The following is a 13,376-nucleotide window of genomic DNA, read 5'->3' as shown; positions in this document are numbered from 1 at the left end:
TCGGTCGGACGGACGGACGGTCGTTTGCTTCTCCACGTTATTTATCCATTCCGAAACCAAGAAAACTTTAAACAACAGTTGAACAAAAACAACAACAATAACAAAAAAACTCAACACCACAACGAAACAAAACGTTCAACTTAATTTATTTCGAATGCAACTTTTATTAATTACTTGCCGCACTGCGAAAAGAAGAGAGTTGTTGACACACATACCAATACTGTACGAAACTCAAACATACACACATACTCACACACGTACACACACACACACACTCTTCAATGTGTTTGTCCTTCTCTCTGAATGTGAATAAAGTTTGATATGGCAGTTGTATATGAAAGTTGTGCAGTTTGGAGTTGTGTTGTTACTGTTTTTTGTTGTTGTTATTGTTGATGTTTTTTGTTGCTGGGCACCTTTCATTACAATCGCCACAAATATTTCATACGCATTTTATGCGGTGGGATATTGAAAAATGCTTATGAAAAATCGACAACAATAGGGAACCCACATGATTGCCTGGCTGACTGCCCCAGGACTACACACACACACACATTCACTTCGTCAACTGACAAGCTTGGCAACATACACACGCACACACACACACAACCACCAACAATACAATTCAAAATTAAACAATGGCAACACATTATGGTCAACAACAACAACTGAAAGCTAACCAACTCAGCCATGGACATGAACATTATACACAGCAACAACAACAAGAACAACCGGTAATGGCCGCAGCAACAATTGCAGTCCCAACAAATTTTGTGCTCGAAGCGTTGAACCCTAAAAAGGAAGTTCAGTGTTGAATGTATTTTAACGTGTCCCTTACATTTCACTGTGTATGTGTGTGTGAGTGTATAGATGTTTAGTTTTGAATAGTAGTGGAGAGTGGGTAAAAACTAATAAAAATTGAACATTTCTCTACAAGTTTGAAGTTTGTATGCAAAAATATTCATTCTTTCCTTCATTTGTACATTAACGAAATATCTACAGGATGAGTGTAACATACATATTTACACACACGTACACACTTTACATGGCCAATAATTGTTATACAATTCTTACAGCACTTGGGGTCTACCCCCAGCCAAGCAGCCATTCATCTATCGTTTGTACATCCATATGTGTGTGTGTGTGTGTGTTTTTCCTATGATACCATGTGCAAGCCCAAAAGTATGCTATTCGTAAATTGAAATAAATTATTTTTGCTGCAATAGATCATTAATTATTGACCACAAAACATACGGGAGATACCACAAATATGTGCAATACGCAAAATACACATACACACAGGCATTTGCATATCAATACCATTCAACCATTACAATTTCGTAGTGAGTAAAAGTTCGCACACACACACACATAGATACAGCAGCGCCACAGTGCACGTACGTATATATATCGTTATACGAATTGCATTGAACCTAAATGATTGTTGACATACTCTACTATTTCGTTATGCATAGTCAGTTACTCTTTTTAAATATCCAACGACCCACACACACACACACACATACAAAAATACATATGTATGTGGATGTATACTCACGAGACCCAGACAAGAGTGCATTTTTGATGACGTTGTTTTATGTTTTAAAACTGTAACTGTTAAATGACACATCGCCGCTATTGATGATAGCATTGGTGGTTGTATTGGTTTTGTTGTTTGATAGAATCGATGGTGCACAGTGGTGTGAAGCTATAGATTTTTTTGTCAAAGAATGAAATGTAATTGAAGTTTTTGAATTACAAATTATTTGTTTAAAAATTTTTATTAAAAAATGGTTGAGGAAACTAAGACAGTTTTTAATGGAAAGAAATCGTTAAACAAGTGCAAAAATCGTTAAACAAATATTTTACACAAATATTACTCAGGAATAATAATAATATATATATATATATATATATGTGAATAAGAAATTAAATGCAATAATTATATGCAAAATTAGTAAAATGCATATGAAAAGTCGATATGAAATAATTATTCTGTCTAATTTATGTATTCAGTTAAGTAATAAATAGCTGAATTAAGTAATGATCAAATAAATAATATTTTTCTCATTTTAAGGTAGCATCTAAGAAAATTTATTTGTAAATCGATCAATTATTCAGCTAGGTATATTATGTACAAAATTAAATAAAAAACTCCATTTAGCCAACAGGTAAAAATTGTCTTAAATCAATACATATTTCATATTCAGCTGGGCAAAACATTGATTAAATACAAGAGCATTGTACGAAAACTTCAAATTCAGCCACCAGGAAGATTTTTTTACTACAAATCCGCATTCAGCTTAACAATATTCATATTTATTAACCCAAAGTGAGTATTCAGCTGAGTAAAAATTGTTTTCTATCAATATATATTACATACACAGCTGGACAATACATTGATTAAACACAAGAGCATTGTACGAACATTTCAAATTCAGCCACCAGGAAGAATGTTTTATTACAAATCCGTATTCGGCTTAACAATAGGCATATTTATGAACCGAAAGTGCTATTCCGTAACTAAGTATAAAAATTTCCATTTAGTTTAATTCTCATGATCCCACATTTTGGATATATAAAAAAATATAAATTTTTATATTAATTTTAATTTAATGTTAAAATTAAGCTTGCAACAACATTTACACTGTTTCGGCAAAAAAACACCAACTGCTCTGATGTTGTTCGTACTAAAAGTACCCTTAGCCACAAATTTTAAATGACAACCAATTATTCTCAAACAAAGTTTAACAGAGACACTCTAAAGTGCACTAGGGAATATATATATGCACACACACATGTACGTACATAAACGTTCGTTTTTTTCGTTCATTCATATCCTACCTCGTATGTGTCTACGCATTTATGCGTTTGACACAAAATGACGGATTTTATGGACACAGCCAATGTGAGCGGGTGTGCGAGTTTGAGTAAATATGAATGCATATTTAAAAAGTTTCGAAATGATTGCAATTTTGTGGCTATTAGCTGGCTGACGTTAATGGACAGCGGAGATCTACAAAATAACAGCAACAACTACAGCAACGAAAACGTCAAGCATCACACAATAAACACACTCAACCAAACACCTAACCATAACTCTCTACAGATTCCACGGATCCAATGCAGTCAGTCCATTCTGTGAGCATGTATGTATGTATGTATGGAGGTGTGTAAGTGCGTGTGTCTGCATATTGTGTGTTTAATGCGGCCATAAATATTTCACCAAAATTCCATGGTGGAACGTATAAATTTTATATGAATAAATGTTCTAAAAAAACACAAAATTGCCTCATAGCAAACAATTTTGAAATCCATATCAATAAATTTCAAATAAAATATAAAATGTTTTATAACCAAATGCTGAGGATGACGACGACGCCGGCGATGATGATGATGATGAGCAGTCAGAACGTAATTTAGGCACAGCCACTAACAATCCCATGACAGACAACACAGCAGCTATCAAGCCATTGTCACATTACCACCAAGCACACACACACACTGACATATGTATGTGTGTATGTACAATGTCACATCATACAGGCGTTGTCACTGTTGTCATATCGCTGCGAAAAAATACGCCCATTGACATAATTTTTGTCTTGTTCCGTTTCGTTTTATTTGATTTGATGTTATTTTAGAATATTTCACACGTACCCCGCTGCTAAATAAATGCGACACATAAAATCATCACGCCGTTTTTTTTTTCCAACTGGTATAGCCCCTTAACTTGTCTTATGTATTCCAAACAGTTGTTCAGTCATTCATTCATTCGTTTGCAACCCACATTTGTTGTGTACCGCTCACCGCCCTTGGGGAAAACTTGTAACTCCTTTTTCCCCTACAAAAATTTGAATGATTGTAAAATTTTCTTCGAAAATATATGTCTGAATGTCTTTTTTTATATGGTAGCTAATAGATAATGCTGATGTTGGAGTTGTTGGTCTTGGTGTGTTTGCCTCATGGTGTCCTTGTGAAAAATTTTCAATATTTTGTATTCGCAACGCGAATCTATGCCGTTTCTCTTCATATCCTTGTAAAACGACAAGCATTTGTCAAAGCCAATAGCATTTACAAGCTCACTCCTTTTTGTTCATTCTCACACGTACAGACAAATGCAGAAATATATATACGAGTATGTACAATGGTAATTTGCTACACCAATAAAAATAAATTTAAAAAAATATTTTTATAAGAAGAATTTTATTTACTTTAAAATGATATTATTAAATGATTGGCTGAATTGAATTTTTTATTAAAAAAAATTCTCTAGTTTAGAAAATGTTTTATTCAGCTCAGCTGAATTTAAATTTCATCTGAAATACATATGAATTAATGATTATAGCTCGACTACTATAAACTATAATCGATTGTGTTGAATTAGAAATTTCTAAATATCAAACTTAGTTCAGGTGTGCTGAATTATAAATATTTGTAGGACTGAAACTGTATTTGTTTTCTATGAAAAACATGATTCAGCTTAGCTGATTTGTGTGTTTTTTTTTTTTTTTTTTTTTTGTGAAAAATATTATTCAGCTGAGCTGAATAATGTATTGTTTTAACTGCTTTGGAATTTTTTTATATACATTATTTTCAATCATTCAACAAATTTCTTTGAGTGTATTCATTTTTATAGTCTCCTTATCTCAATTGTATACTCATTTCTTTTCCATTTCTTCTAACTTCCATTTCTACTCTACACTACTTTCATTTCCTACACGAATACATACATCTCAGGTCTTTGAGATATGGCTTCAAAAAATACCAGCAACAACAACAACAACACTAGCGAATATCATGCTGAACTTCATTTCACTACCGTGTACCATTTTTGGACTCCATACTCCATCTGGCTTGGCATCTTTCTTAGCTACTGCCAGGGCAGCTCTCAACTCTTGTCGTTCAAATCTTTAGTCGCTTATCAGTGCCAGCTTCAAGGAAAATTTTCAGTTGATTTTCATTCAAAATTTGTTGTTGTGTTTTTTGTTTTTTGCGCCAATTCAAAATTCAAAACAAGTCGCCCATTTTCATGTGGTGTGGTATTTGCCTTGTTTTGTTTGTTTCAAGGATGGCTTAAAGGATCCTCTGCTCATGTGTACTTGCAAATACATTTTTGTGTTTTTGTTGTTGTTGTATTTTCGTTGCACGTCTGAATATACGTTCAAATAACAATGCCACGGCAATAGCATTGGATGGATACCACCGACCATCGGACCATTCCCCAATATTCTCATACACTCAAAATCCTTACCACTTGTCCTCGCAATGGCTTGAAGAATCCACATGGCTTGGTTGGTTGGTTGCTTTGGCTGGCTGGTGGACTGGTTGGTTGGTTCGTTGGCTGTTACAGGACACGTTTAATGTGAACGTGTACTTGGGTAAGCGTGCCTTGCGTGCACAATAAAAAATACTAAAACATTCACAAGCGACAGTAAATTTTCGTTATTTGTTATTCTCTTTTTTTGTTGGGGGTTCGAGCTTTTCTTGTTGTTTTTCTTTCATTGCTTCAGTTTTTCTTTTTTGTTGTTGTAAAATTTACCACCTCCTCGCCAAGGCTACAATGCAATTTGACTTGCTGGGTAAAATCCCCTTACTGCCATTGTTGTTGAATTCCCTACAATCAGCTCAAGTCCCTATGAGTACTTTATCACTTGCCAACATACAAACATAAAAATTGTCAGTGTTCGTGTTCATGTGTGTATGTGTGTGTGTGTGAGTATTTTGTTTCTTTATACGATGACATTAACATTAACCGTGTCGAACGACCAACAAACGTACGAACAAACGAACCTGCCAACCAACCAACATAACCCAACCGACCTCATCCATTGTGGACCTATACTCCCTGGGGAGCTAATAAAAACAAAACAGTATCTGGGCCACAATGGACTAAAAGCTTTCTCTTACCATTTAATCTAACAAAACAGACACACACATACAAAAAACACCAGGCCTTCGCATACATGCATTTATAAATATGTGAGAATGTTGGTGTTATAAATATTGTATATTCTCGACCGGCAATGTGAATTAATTGAGACCTTAGTCATATAAATTTACATACATACACACTATGTCATATAAAACAAACACTCACACTTGAACTGTTTAGGCCAAGTATTTGTCCACAAATGTGTAGAAGAAGAGAGAGAGCCAGAAACCATTACCGGAAATAGGAAATCACCACAATCCAGAGTCCATTTGAGTTTTGTTTCACTACTCCTTTTTTTCTTTATTTTTTGTTTGTGCCCACAGACAAATGGACAGAATTTAATTTGATTTCATTATGATGATTTAATAAATGAAAGCCATTATTATGAGAATGAATAAAAGTGACCCGTGTTTGGGAGTTTTAATTAAAAGTGGGAGCAGAAGAGGGCACAAAGGGAGAATATTATCGAAATTCAAACATGTTTTCTCAAAGGTCATTAATTGTTGTGGGGAAGCAGCAGCAATTTCTCCAAACAACGTGAATTAACAATGAAGTTAATATAATCTATTAAGTGTGGTGCATACTTCTAGGCGAAATATCGATGGTCGCCTTTTTTGAAGATTTAGGAGAGAAATATTGCAAATATTACACTTATTTTGAAAGATCTATTGGAGTTATAGTTGTCCTACTGAATATTCAAAGTATTAAAAAAATCGACTGCCAAAGATTTTCGAATAAAATTTCGAAAACTTCGTTTATAGATAACATTAAAGAATATAGAAATTTTACCCAGTACATCTTCAAAACTACAAATGAATAATAATTTTTCTCTTTCCGTATAAGAAATGATTAGCATAATACGTAGAAAATATTATCCAGTTTGGTGCATACTTTTAGGGGTATAGTAAAATATACGTGATTTTTAGACTTCATATGAATACTTTGCATATGTGATGTAGACTTTGTGGCACAAAAATTGCCCTGATTTTTCCATAAAATTTTTTATCAAAAAATTACTTATTTCAGCCAAATATTCCAAAAAATCACCTTAAAAAATTTAAAAATGACAAGCTTAAAGCTTTAATTGCGCTTTTTTGTCTTCGTAAAAATAACATTCATCTCATGTTCGTCGTTTCTTTTTCCTTGGTCATTGAACTTAGTCTCCATATGAACACTTTGGCATGTGTGATGTATACTTTTAGGCGCGTTGTTTTTACAACCTATGCTAGGTTTTATATTTTAAAGGTTAATTTGTGCATATGTTTCTTTTGCACATACTTCTTTCTTCTTTGGCTACTATTTTAAAGCAAAGGTGGGGCAAATAATCCTAGACGCCGTCGTTTGTTGACATTTAATACTTTTTCTCTCTGCTTTTCCTCTCCTTACTATGCTAGGTATATACGCTGTTGCGTGTTGAATGGTTATTTTAAAGTTTGGTTTTTTTAATGTCGCCTTAAATTACAGAAATAAAAATAAATGAAATACCAAAGAAAGGCTGGCATAAGACTTTCTTTATTCGTAGTTAACCAACATTATTGCCAAAAAAAAAAAACAAAGTTTCCTATTGTTGAAAGAAAAAAATGCAAAATCGTGAATCCCTAAAGACTTTTTGAAACGCGAAATAGAGCCAGTCACAAATAATTTTTTTGTTGGTTGGAGTCAATGACTGGATATTGGTTTAATTTTGTTCAGAAGAAATTGGGGGGTAAGGTAGGTCATGTAGGATGTATACGTAAGTGTCAGTCAGGTCACGATGTTTGAACGGCTCTGGGGTATTACTTTTAAAACGAAAATTATCCTTAAATACAATGTAAATGTATTTGTGAATACCAACAAATATATTTACTCTCTCTCACACACACACACACACACACATAAAATGAGCTATTTACTGTTCTATGTATGTGGGTTTGTGTTAAGTCACACATATGCATATCCACTTGCTAATGTGTTTGTAAAGTATGCAAAAAATCTAAAAAAAAACAGAAAATCCTCTTGCCTTAGCTTATAAACTGGGATTTCATCTCTGGCACTGTTGCTTTTTTTGTTGCCGGTACTTTTTTTCTTTCCACTTCATTTTGCCTTTGGCAGGTATCACGTCCTTTCTAGAAAATACCAACAGCAACAACCAGAAAAAATGGCCCTCCTGTTGACTGCTCTACAATTTGGGTAATTTTCTGAACATTCACACAAACGCACACACATGCTCACTCACACTAAATGCTTGTAACAGGTGACGTTACCTCACGCAGCCTTTTAAAAATAAAAAATTCATTGACTTGCCATGACAGATCGACAAGAACCCAGCCACACAAACACATACACAGTTACGCATATATATTTTGGTTATGCTTTTTGGCAGATGATGCCTGCCAATGTTACTGATGACGATGATGATGATAATAATAATGATGATAATGTCGATAAGGATATACCAGCAGTGAGTAGCACTTAATGCTTTTTCGCATACGATTTGAGCATTTATGTTGTTTTACATATTTTTTTTCGTTTCACATTTTTTTGAGTGATGTAGGAAAGATTACTTATCCCTGCAGACTTTGCGTGCTTGGCATCGATTTTCATTATTATATTATGGATGTTGCCCACGGCTATTCAACTGAGCAGAAGAAAGTCGGTGTTTGTGTGATTTTTAAATTCTCAAATAGTAAATTAATGTATTCTTTGTCCAATGAAAATTGTTGTAATTGTTAATTAATTTAAAAATTACAAATTCAAGTAATTCAACTGTATATTGATTTATTGTGAAGTAAATTTAAATTATAAATGCTCAAATTTTTTTTTGGCAATCCCAAAAATAAAATACTTTGTACAGTTACTGGTCGTAATATGTAGTTTAATATTATCGAGTGTGGTGCATACTTTTAGGGGAGCTATTCAAATTTAAATTCCAAGCATATCTAGATCGTCGAGGCCGAAATCCGATTTCGTCTGACCAATATCAAGGTTACACTATTTTTCACACAAAAATCCCTGACAATTAAAATAAAAATCGTTTTTTCCTATGTCGTCAATCTTAGTCTCCTTATAAACACTTTGACATGTGTGGTGTATACTTTTAGGCGCGTTGATTTTACAACTCTTTCTGGGTTAATTATTTAAAGGTAAATTTTAAAGGTTAAATTTCATTTATATATCAAATATTTGCTCAGATTCCAGGTATCAAAAATGCGACAAATTGGCATCATCTAGATTAGGTATTTAATTAATAAAATGAATAAACATATTCTGAGCAACTACGTGATCAAATAAATATCTCAATGCATATAGTTCAAAGTAATATAAAAAAAAATAAAATTATTTTTGGATTTTTAAAAAAATAATTTTGTATCCTTAAAAAATGTTTTTTTATCCTTAAAATATTGTTATTTACCTTAGATAAATTTTGAAAAAAATATTGTTTGAACAATATCCAAATATCCCTGTATGTATGTTGAAACAAGTAAAATGAATTTAAAAAAATATTAATTAATGTAAAAGCATAGCATTTCCTTTTTCCACAAGTAATAAAAATTCCTTTTTTATTTACGATTCTTGGTAACAAATCAATATAATCCCTGTAATATACTGATTTAAGATCAAGATGTTCTCACGTACAAAGTTTATGTACATGTTTACATTATTAATGAACAAATTACCTTATGTCGTGGAATTTAGAACTTCATTCCCCATTTGTTTTCGCTACGTCATGCTTCAAATGATGAGCACAATCTCCCCTCCTCATCACCCTAACCAAAAGCCCTCTCTATAAATTTCCAATGTCTGATGGTTGCCTGCCTGCCTGGTGGTGTACATTTGAACAATAACTTTATTCATTTGCGTCGTCGAGTTTTTTTCTGTCTTGCATTTAACAAATTTCCTTACGTTAAGCACTTAATTTTCGCCTTATCACTTGCTGCGGAAACTTGTAGGATTTGATAAAATTTAAGAGGTATATAAGAAATTTTCAAAAAAAAAAATTGTAAGAGGCTTAATATGAGCATCGTCATCCAGAATGCCAGTATCATCATCATCAGCAGCAGCACAGCACTGACAGTGTTATTGGCATCAGCCATTGCCTTAAGTTAATGAACAAAGAAACGGAAAGGAGCAAAACAAACACACACACGCACACAGGACGAAAAAAAAACAAATTCATTATTTGAATTTTTATAATGCAGGTGTTTGGCTAATGGCTGTATTTTATTCATTAGTTTACTATTTCTATACGTCGTCGACGTTGTTGTTTTTTTGGTGGCGTGTGTGTATGCTGCCAAACACGAACTCTGTCATGATATTTTTTTAAGAGGGGGTAACCGAACCAGCCATGGACAAATTATGTGGTTTTTGCCATTTCCTTCCATTTAAGTTTTTTGTTGGAGTAACGTGTGTGCCCCAATATATGCATGTGCGGTAGAATCCTTGTGGCCTTATACATCCAACCATCCATCCTTGCTACCTGTTAAATTAACAACAACAACACCAGCTACACCATCAACATTCACAAATAACTCAAAGCATTCATGGCATAGTTGCACACAACCATGGCCACATATACACATACTTACATACACACACACACTCATTCAATTCCATCCATCTATCCGACCAAAAACCCCAACATTCAGATTCACCCACACTTTGTTGGCCTGCCTGGCATACTTTAAATTTTTTGATGGTTTTATTGGCCAATTAACTATGCTTTGATGTGCGTTTAAATTTTGCCAAAAAATCGAGGGTGGCCATGAGCATATCAGAGGGATATAGCTCCTAGATAATGGCGCCAGATTTTTGTGTCTGCTTCCCTCTACTCGCTCTCTCCATCGCTGCCAAATAACATAATTTGTGTCATATTGAGATATTGCTGTAGTTGTTGTTGTTGTTTGTGAAATGTATTTAAGCTTTAATGAAATTGTTGGACAAGGCGCCAAAATGTTCATTTTGTTATTTTCGGGGTAAATCTAGGGGGAGGGTGGCGGAGTGTAAGCTTGGCACATTGTTAAGGTGGTTATTTATATTTTGAATATTTAATAATTTTTACTTTACACCATTGGCCATTTCGGCAAGCTATGTAAACATTAAAACCTTATGAAAATCTATAGAACGTGTATTATTTGACCAAGCCACACAAACACACCGACGCACACACACACATTTCAAAAGATTCACACAAATAGTAAGTATACGTTTATGTATGTGTGTGTTGCATATTAGGTATATGTATAGGTATATGTATTGGTATTTTTCCTGTTTAATTTCCTCTTCCTTATGTAGAATATTTAAAAAGGAAACCAAACAATTTTTCTGGCAATTCCCATTAGACATTAATGATGGTTTGCCAGAAATGGCCGTCTTATGCCAGGATAGCTAGCTATCTAGCTGGATGACTGTTTGGCTGACTGGTGCTGGTATCTTTCGTTCACCATATCTGATTCTTAACCATGATGATTTTCATTGGAGACAAAATGAATTGATATGACGTGCATAAGAACCAAATTACCACAGGGTGTTAGAAGAACAAGCAGCAGTCACAGAGGAAGAAGTGATGTATTGAAGTGTAGTGTAGAGGATGATATAGCAAATTGGGCCACATTTGCCAATGCTGTCCACTAAACATGAATGAAGATTCTAAACACCAGCAGCAGCAGCAGTATCAGCAGCATACTAGTAATAATAATAAAATTATTAGCATGATTCTACGAACATTGAATAGAAATTGATTATTACTTAAATATTTAGACGTTAATATAAATTACTTGGTGTTGTGTTCATTTTTTAGAGGGCAGGGAAATGTTTAGTCCTCCCTACCCATTGTAAGGCGCATCCCCATTGAGACATTTGAAATATGACCAATTACAATAACAAAAGCAATTTGCTTATATAATATTCCATTTTTGTTGTTTGGAACAAAAGCTGTCATCTTTATAAATTACCACAATTTAGCCAGCTAATGTTCTCAGTATACCGGACCATTAAGCTGGAACAAAAATGTTAATTGAAAAAAATCTTTTTGGAGGGGATTAGAGGAGAAATTTTTATTATATTTATTATGTTAATATTAAAAATTCTAAAATTGTGGGTGTTATTATTTTGACATCAGGGGAAAACGCCTAAAAGCAGGCACTATGAACAAAAGAAGCATCTTAACAGTCATAAAAATCAAGCATAGATGGCGCTCGCTATCTTTTGGAATGCATTTATATACAATGGACTATATACAAAATATACACCTAAATAACTATGTAATTCAAGCATAGATGGCGCTCGGTCTCCTCTGAAAACAATTTGTATACAATTGACCGATTTATTGTTCACCTGGAGTAACCCTTGTTACTATTAAAGATCAATATATATTTTGACGTATAGATGGAGCTCGCATTGAAGTAATTATTAGGATAACAAATATAACAAATATAAAAATATAATTATTAATAATCTTGCCAATTAATACACTTATTTCGTTGCCCCAAATTTACTTTATCTGTGCATATATGATTTATCAACCACTTGATTAGTTTAATATTTTATAACGCCTAGAATTTCACACTATGCACAAAAATACACAAATGGGCTATATGAAGTATAGATGTCGCTCCACACAACGAACAGTGTAATATTAAGGGTCCTTGAGGATGCCTTATATCCTTCCAGTATTCTCGTATGTAAATTAAAAAAAATTATAATATTTGAAATACAGATGGCGGCTAAAAAATATTTCTTTAACTACATATCAAGTAGTTATGCATCTACCTTATGAAATATGCACTCTCCTCCGATTTCACAATTTTATCTATTTTATAGTCGCCCCCCCAAATTTAATTTTGCAAACTATGTTTATCTCAAATTTTATTGGCCATAACATTATACATTTTTAAACAATGTTTTTAATTTCGAGAAACAAAAAACAATTACCTCAGTCATAACAAAAAACAAATTTCAATTAATAATAACAAACCCAGCTGATTGACCCAGATAAAAATAACAATAATCATAATTGGCAAATTCCTTTGCATTTTTATCAGCACAAATGTAATTGTCGCCTGGCAATTTTTTTGTTTCTCACATTTTATACTTTATTTGCCAAAAATTACATTTTCCAGTTATAGAGAACTAAAGCAACAAAATAGAACAACGACAATAATTGCTTTCTAATTTTTGTTTAATTTGATGTAATTTTTAGATTTTTTGTTTCGGTGGTTGGCGCATTTGGAACAAAGACAAATATGTTAAGTAAAAAAATTGTTTTTCCGACTAGCGATTTCAAGATAATTGAGTGTGAAATTTTATTGTTTATTTGAATGGAAATATACATTTTTAATATATTAAATTAGCACATGAAAACAATGCAAGTTATGGCAATTATTAAGAAAAACAGGTGTTAACAATGTGTGCTGCATAGTTTTAGGCGCAGGTTTTTGTTTGCATTATAAATTCAATTAATATTTTT

At 33.1% G+C, this 13,376-nt stretch overlaps 1 protein-coding gene across 1 annotated transcript in view; it reads left to right on the top strand.

The window, feature by feature from the left end:
• The window catches only part of LOC133335782 (regulator of nonsense transcripts 1 homolog), a 240,094-nt gene that overhangs the window by 78,671 nt on the left and 148,047 nt on the right, over positions 1–13,376 (top strand). The window lies entirely within an intron of this gene.

Source organism: Musca vetustissima, unplaced genomic scaffold, assembly GCF_032173495.1.
Source record: "Musca vetustissima isolate MV318-11 ecotype Yass unplaced genomic scaffold, APGP_CSIRO_Mvet_v1 utg896, whole genome shotgun sequence".
NCBI lineage: Eukaryota > Metazoa > Arthropoda > Insecta > Diptera > Muscidae > Musca > Musca vetustissima.
This window is presented reverse-complemented; position numbering and strand designations above follow the sequence as displayed.